Raw genomic sequence first — 7823 nt, 5'->3', positions numbered from 1 at the left:
TCCCCGAGTTCTCTTCCCACCTCCCAGATGCCTCTCCCCATCTGGAAATGTGGGAGGCAGGCTCAGGGCTCACCTTTTTTGTAGTCCTGCCTGGTCATCCCTTGGGGCCTCACGGCTTTGAGCAGTGGTCATCCACCCTCGGCTCCCCAACGTGTCCATCTCCCGCCAAGCTCCAGATTTGTCCATTCTCCTGCCTGCTCTACATCGCCCTTTGGTGACTCAAGCTTAACCTGGGCCCAAATGGAACTCATGGTCACCCGCCCTCACCAAACCTGCTTCCATCACAATCCTCCCATCTTAGAATATAACTTCTCCGTTCTTCCTGTTTGCTCAGGCGCAAACCTGGGAATCACCTTCGACTCCTCCTTGTCTCTCGTACCCCCAGGACCCCTTGCACAAATCCTGTTGTTTCTACTTCCAAAATGCATCCAGAATCCACCCTCCCCCAACACCTCCACTGTTACTCATGGGTCCCAGCCACCCTCACCTCTCCCCTGGGCCTTTGCGACAGCCTCCCGCTGGTTTCCCCGTACTGTCCTCATCCTGCTCGCATCCCCCATAGTCTGCACTCCACACAGACGCCAGAGAGATGCTGCTAAAATATCGCCCAGAAATTCTCAGTCCTCCTCTCCAGACCCTGCAGTGCGAGGGTGGCTTCACCACCCCTCCGACCGCATGCCCCGTTCCTCTGCCTCGTGCTCTTCCCTCTGTCTGGAACATTCTTCCTCACACTGCCCTCACGTCTTCATCCCTCATCTCCTCGAAGTCTTTGCTTTAATGTCGCCTCAGCGATGCTCTCCCTGACACACACACCACCATTTTAAATTGCAAATCATCCTTCCTCACTCCCTACCCCACTTCCCCACTTAAAAGTTTTCTCTAGCGTTTATTGCCTTCTGACATAAGACTTAGCTACTTATTAGATGGTTTTATTGCCTCTCCCTCTTCTCGACTGAGTGCCATGCAGATGGGGGTTTTGTCTTGTTTTGTTCACTGTTGATTCCCAGTGCCAGGCACACAAGAAGCCCAGGACAGATATTTCTTGGATGGTTAAATGAAAAGATGAAAAGAAAAGATTAGCCCTGTGATAGGCACGGCCCTGTAAACTCGCTGGCGACAGAAGAAGAATTTGGCTCTAAACTTTCTAGTTTCCCATATGGAAACTTAGCGGGTGTTCGGAGTGGATCCAAATTTACTTGGTTTGGAGCCCTCAGAGGATTTTTCTTCAGGTTCTCAAGGAATGGAGCCTCCGAGGAACAGAAGGATGCCCTTGGCGGTGTCTGAACAGGTCCAGGAACCAATCACATTCGGGCACTTTTAAAACACCCCTCCTTGGAGGCAAAGGCACAGCCGAAGTGCCATTACGAGCAATGATTCTAGAAGGGACCGAAATGAAGTGTCCCAGGATGTTGTTCTCTGTTCTGGCTCGAGCTAAAACAAAGGGCAGAAAGTCAACAGGTATTTATTTGTTGGGGCTACTATGCATGAAGCCCTATCTGGGGAGCAGGAAGGGAGACCAACAGGAAACAGGAAACCAACAGATTTGGGAGATCGTTTCAGGCATTGCTATCGAGAAAGATCACATGTATAATGTGATAGTGTGTGACGGGGACTGCTGCTCCAGCCAGGGCAGTCAGGGACAGCCTCTCTTGGAAGGCGAGGGTGAAAGTGCGCCCTAAGTGTTGAGAAGTCTGGAGGCCCACGGCCCAGGGTGTTTACGAGAGTAGGTGGGTGGACAGATGGCTGAAGGAGGCCTGGCTCCCAGCCCTGCATCAGCTTGCAGGCAGCCTGGCTGCTCCGGCCCCAGGTCCTCAGGGCAGAGTACGGGGGGAGGCTGGCTGTGGGCCCCTCACCCCATCACAGAGAGCTCCTCTCAGTGACTTGAGAGGATGCAAGCAGCTACAACACAAGGAGACCCTCATCCACAGGCCAGAGAGCAGGCTCAGGCCAGGGGACCTCTCTGTGCTCCCTCATCCTCCTGCCCGCATAGATCATTACCCTAGACAAGCCTGCCAGGCCGCCAGTGACACTCACGGTAGGAGCACGTTGTGCCTCCCCGTCTTGCTTCAGATGAGGAGCAGGCCTGTGGCCAGACCTTCCTGACCCTACACGGTGTGGCCTCTGCCCTTTTCTTTCCTGCTCTAGCCACATCTAGCCACGTCTAGCCACGCAGTTCTTTCCTGCCTCTAGGAGTTCACCCATGCTGATCCCTCTCTGGAAAACACTCTTCCCTGCTTATTGCAAGCCTGGCTCCTCATCCATTGGGCTCAGCTTAGAGCAGTCCGGTCAGCCCCCTCTATCCCAGTGGCTGGACTCGGCCCTACTAGTCTCGTTGGTCTCACACTCCTTGTTTGTTGTCTTCAAATTTGTGATTATATATTTATTTGTTTGTGTACTTGGTGCTCTGTCTCTTCCTAGATGAGTCACGGGCTTTGTAAACTCGAGGAGTATGTCTGTCTTGTTCCCTGCTCTATTCGAGTCTAGACCATCTGGCACATAGTAAGTAGTCGACAAACACTGTCACATGTATGAATGAATGAACAGACGCTGTGGTCAGCGCTGCAGAGAAAGATCTTCTCTGGCAAAAGGGCAGTAGCCGGATCGGAGGAGATAACCGGGGGACAGGGAGAGAAGCAGGAAGGACCGTTTCCATTTACTGGGCTGGAGACGGGTGCCCCAGGGGAGGGGCTGGGAATCCAGGGAATTGAAGAGACATTTCCAAGGCAGTGCGCTGTAGCGGAAAGAATGAAGCCCGGATCCCTGTGTTTTAATCCCAGCTCCATCACCAGCTGTCTGATGCCGGGCAAGTTTCTTAACTTCTCTGTGCCTGAATTTCCATCTGCCAAGGGGCACAGACACCTTGGGATGTTATGTAATTTAAAGGGTTTTGGGATTCAAGGCCAAGGTGGTCCAGGACTGCCCCCCTCCCACCCCGTCTGTGGGCCACAGTCAATAACAGAGTGGGAATTATAATTCAAATGTAAGCAATAGGGTTCGGGAGCTGGTCGGCTCTGACCCACCTATTTAGCTTCTCCAAGACAAGGGAAGCTTTCAAGGAGACTCGAATTCTCAGCTCTTCACAAAAATAGCCTCCACTAGGAGCCCCTGGTTTGAAGCAGATGATTTCTTTGCTCCTCAGCTGCTGGTGGGTGGGCGGGTGGCGCCACGGGCTGCTCATTTCCTGAATGAACAGCTGGGCCCTCTCCTCGTCAGCGAGAATAATCATAACACTACTTCAAACCTCGGCCCAGCCTCCTTCATTCACGCACTCGACTGCCTGGCAGCCCCAGCACATGGCTGCCAGCTGGCTAGGGGCAGCCTCAGAGCAAGGAGGCTGGACATGAAGGGAGGGGTAAAGCCTGTCTCTTGCTTGGCCCCATCCAGAGTGGACCAGGCCTCAGCCTCCTCAGAACTGGCCTTCGAGGCCCTGCCTCCTGGCCTCCAGGCTCATGCCCAAACTCTCCCTTCCCTCCTCCCTCAGCCACACCAGCCTTTTCCTCCTCCTCTGGCATGCCACAGTCTTCTCTAGATTCTGGCAAGTCTGGCTCCTTCTTGTCATTTGGGGCTCCGCTTAAACATCGTCACCTTGGAGAAGTCCTCTCTGGCCACTCCCTTCTGCTGGCCCATCCATTTGTAATCTATCCCTCAGCCACCAACAGCCCAAGGCCAATGCTCCACTGACTCAGGAACCACGGAGAGAAGAGCTGGTCTTGGCATCGAGATTCTAGCCCAAGTCCTGGCACCGGTTGTGACTGTCCGGGCCCGGGCCAGGGGTCCTGAGAGAGGAGAGGGCATTCCTCAGATGAGCACAGGAAGCAGGGAGACAGTTCCTAGCAGAAAAGACAGTGGGCGGTGGGCAAGGAAAATCACAGGTGTCCACTACAGTCCCGGCCCTTCCCCCAGAGAGTGAAAATCAGGCGCCTGCTCCGTCACTTGGTCACTTCTGAGCCAGGTGATTCAATGGAGCCCCATCACCTCTCCCAGCTTTCCTCATCCAGGTAAACCTCACAGACTCATTATAAGAAGCAGATGAGATGATGCCTGTGAGGGCCTTTTGAAAACTATTATTGTCTTTGGAAGAGAGGAGGACAAAGAAGGGAGAGGAGGATTTAAGTGGGGAGGGTCCTCTCAGCAGAATGGAACCGGAAGTCGGGGCCTCAGGTCACGGCAGGTGGTGTGTATCCCCGTCTCTCCTGCAGAATCAGAAACTTAGGACCGGTGAGCCTGACTGTTCTGGGAGGTTCTGGAAGGGCAGGGCATGTGGGGGCATTGGGTGCCCTGGGTTCAAATACCCCTCTGACCAGGTCGTGAATGCAGGCAGGTCCCTCCTCCTGCCTGAGCCTCTGTTTCCTCACCGGCAAAATCAGGTTGACGACGATAAAGCTTTGGACTGTTGCGAGCTTTAAACGAAGGCGAAGCTGGTTGTCTGACAGGTGGACGCCCTCAGTGCTCCTTACTAGCTATTTTCATTCATTATTTGTATTTTTCTGGATCGTCTCTTTTTTAACTCCCCCCTCCTTTCCATTTTAATAAGACTTCTTTTGAAAGCGCCAGCCTGCCTCAGTAGTACTGGGGTTACGTGAGGGAGAGCCCTTCTTCTTTCCAAGCTAAGGCTGAGGAGACGGGACAGGAAGAAGGAGGAGAAACCCTTTGGTGAAAGCCTCCTGCAGGCGGCCGGTGCTTCAATACATGAACCTCCAACAGCCCTCTCTTCCCTACCTTACAGACGAAAAATCGGTCAGAAGAGACTTGCCCAAGGTCACACAGCTTGGAAGTGCTAGAGCTGAGGTCAACACTGAGTCTTGTCTGTCATAGAACCCTGGGCTTTCTCCAGGAAGAGTGGTCGTCCAGCCTGAGAGACCCCCAGGCTGTGTGTGTGTGTGTGTGTGTGTGTGTGTGTGTGTGTGTAGCAAGCTCATCACTTCCTTAGAGTCTTCTTCACCTCAGTTCAGTAGAAATATCTCAAAGGCCTACCGTGGACCAGATCATGCGTTGCTGTGACTTGCCCAAGTTCATTCACTCGCAAGGCTCTCAGAGTCAAGTGAGACACAGACCTGAGCAGGGTGTCGGTGCTAATGGAGGGCAGGGACATTCTGAGGGGCCAGAGGGAAGGGGAAGGCCTGAGAGTCCTTGGGGATCTGGCTCTCCCCACCTTTATCTGAAGCATCCTGGCGGGGAGGCCTTTCTGCTGGGCCCCACCCTGAGGCCCCCCAGTGCACTCACACACACACACACACACTCACACACTCACTCACCACTCCACCTGCTTGCTCTCTAATTGCCAGGAATGCAGGCTGTCCCCAACTCTGCCTCTCCTGCATTCCTCAGCAGCTACTCCCACCTGGCAGGGCAAATTATACCCTGGCCCAGCTATAAAAGCCACTTTCCAAAAAAAGAAGCTTTAGGGCCCTGAGAGACACAGCTAACTCTCTCACTCAGCCTGTGTCTGACTCGGGAGGTGGTGTCTGGGCCCCGTGTCCCTTTAAGCAGGGAGTACAAATTCCCACCCCAGTCCCTCCCTCCTGCTCTTCCTGACGTCAGGAGAAAGGCGTGTGTGAGTGAGTGAGGGGCCCGAGGTGCCGCATGCTCACACACACACACACACACACACTCACACACACACCCATACGCACGACCATACACACAGCGCATCTTTCAGACCACCCCTTGCTCCCGGCTCCAAGAGCCCAAGAAAGGCAGAGTGCTGAAGCCGGCTGCAGGAGGCAGTCCTCGACCTCGGCTGCCAGGGAGAGGTAAGGGGCTGGATGGGGGGCCCCAGGCCACACCAGCTCTGGAAACTGGCTTTGGCAAGGACGGAGGAGGAGGGAAGTATGACATGGGGCAGGGGAGGCTGGGAAGGTGGGCATGTCCCCCGGGGCTGGCCCAGCCCAGTTCAGCTTACGGGTTGGCGGGTTGGGTGCGGGGGATATGAGAGGATGTGCAGATGAGCCCACCGGGCTCGCCCTCCCTCCCTCTGACCCCCATGGGAAGCCGAGGCCGTGTGGCTCCCTGTGAGACTGTGTGTGTGTGTGTGTGTGTGTGTGTCTGGGACTTGTGTCTGGCTCAAGAGCCAGAGAACAGCAGACACCTGCCAAGCCGCAGCCTCCTGTCTGGGAGGCAGGGGGGAGAGATGACTGGAGAATGAGCGTGCTCCTCCCAGAGCAGCAGGAGTGGACTGGGCCTTTGCCCCGGGAATCTGGGGCTGGGGCTGGGGCTCGGGCTGGGGCTGGGGAGGGACTTCAGGGCCAGACAGTCGGCCCTGGAGCAGCTGTGTTCTCCTGACTCTATTTCTTCCCCAGTGTGGTGGGGTAATTGTGTTAACTCGCTTGGAGAGGTGGCTCCATGCTATTATTTTCGCCTTGGAGCCACCCCACTCATAGCTTTTGCCTCTCCTGAGGCCACTCCTCTCCCCTGCCAGGTCTGTCCCTGACCTCACTCTTGCCTGGGTGCAGCCCCTGGAGGACAGGAGTGATAAGCCTGGGGCTACTGGGCCTCCTGAGGTGGGATGCAGGGACAGGGGCAGCCTTGGCTGGCACCAAGTCCCTGAATGGCCTGACCCTAGCACAAGGAGTCCAGGCGGAGATAAGGGGTGATGCTGGCACCCACAAGGGAGACAGCAGGTTCCTGCTAAGCTGCCAGCCTGTGGGCTCTTCCCAGGGAGAGTGGAGGGGGATGCAGCACAAGAACAATAATAAATACAGAGTGTGAATGGCTGCATCCGCTGGGCTGGGGGAGGGGAGGCGGAAGTGCACCCGAGTGGGGGCGGGCAACCTCTGAGAGCCTGGCATCGTGCCCGCCTGGACGTGCTCCAGTAGAGGCCTCTCCCTGGGAAGGGGCTGCCTCCAGCCCCCTTGGGGATGGGAGCCAGTTCCCCAGAACTGACTCCATCCCAGAGGCCTCTGGGGTCCTCCAAATTCTGGACATTTTCTCCTCCTAGCCTCCCCTCTACCATTCCCTCGAAGTCTTTTTCAAAAACATCTATTTTCCCAGATCTGCCCTGCCCCTGTAGATCTGTCTGCCCCATCCTCTTTAAAAAAAAAAAAGAAAGAAAAAGAAAAGGCAGGAATAAACAGGACCTGCCTGCACAGGGGCCTGCGAGAGCCAGAGGACAGCCTTGGCCACAGAGGCCTCTTCCAGCCTAGAGAGGTGGATGGGCAATGTTCACTGACGCCCACTGGCCATGGAAGGCGGCTCCTTAGCGGGCACTGGGTGGAGGTCCTATACCGTTCGTTGGTGGGGAGGTGACACCTGCAGGCTGGTCTGGAAGTAGGTCCTCAAGACTGGCACCAGCAGAGGGCGCTCTGGGCCTGGCCGGGCTGGTCACAACCAAGGTGGCCAGGACCCCAGGGCCTGGTGGGAAGGGGGCTTGAGGCAGTTTGTGCCTTTGTGCACACAGAGCAGCAAGATGGGGGTGGGGGGCAAAAAAGCAGTGGGAGGCTCTTCTCCTTCCCCCAAACTAGTGAAACGATGATCACCGTGGTGAGTGGCATGGTGTACTAGAAAGGTCAAGGGCTTTGGGATGACGCTGACTTGAGTTGAAGCTCAGCCACTCTACGTGTTCCTTTGACCAGAGTCTCTAGGGAGAATCAGAGTGGGAAAGTGACTTGCTTGGGGTCACACAGCCCAGTGGAGCTGGGATGTGAGCATGGCCCTTGAGGTGCCCATCCTGGCATCCACACCTTCATTTATAAGAAGGACCATCAGGGACCTTAATCACAGCAGCCTCCCAGGGCAGCATGGGCATGTGACAAGGAGGAGAATTAAAGGGTCTCAAGTAAACTCAAGTATTGGCTGAGGCAGCCCTCCCCACCCACCCACCCCTC

At 55.6% G+C, this 7823-nt stretch overlaps 1 protein-coding gene across 1 annotated transcript in view; it reads left to right on the top strand.

Annotated features, from left to right (window-relative positions):
- The first annotated feature begins 5555 nt into the window (after positions 1 to 5555).
- Positions 5556 to 7823, top strand: part of CSDC2 (cold shock domain containing C2) — a 12318-nt gene continuing 10050 nt past the window's right edge. Inside the window, exon 1 of the mRNA XM_015593617.2 lies at positions 5556 to 5753. The gene's annotated coding sequence lies outside the window, so the exon portion shown is untranslated. The remainder of the gene's footprint in view (positions 5754 to 7823) is intronic.

The sequence above is a fragment of the Pteropus alecto genome, unplaced genomic scaffold (assembly GCF_000325575.1).
Source record: "Pteropus alecto unplaced genomic scaffold, ASM32557v1 scaffold157, whole genome shotgun sequence".
NCBI classification, from domain to species: domain Eukaryota; kingdom Metazoa; phylum Chordata; class Mammalia; order Chiroptera; family Pteropodidae; genus Pteropus; species Pteropus alecto.
Note: the sequence above shows the minus strand (reverse complement) of the source record. Positions and strands in the feature narration are given on the sequence as shown.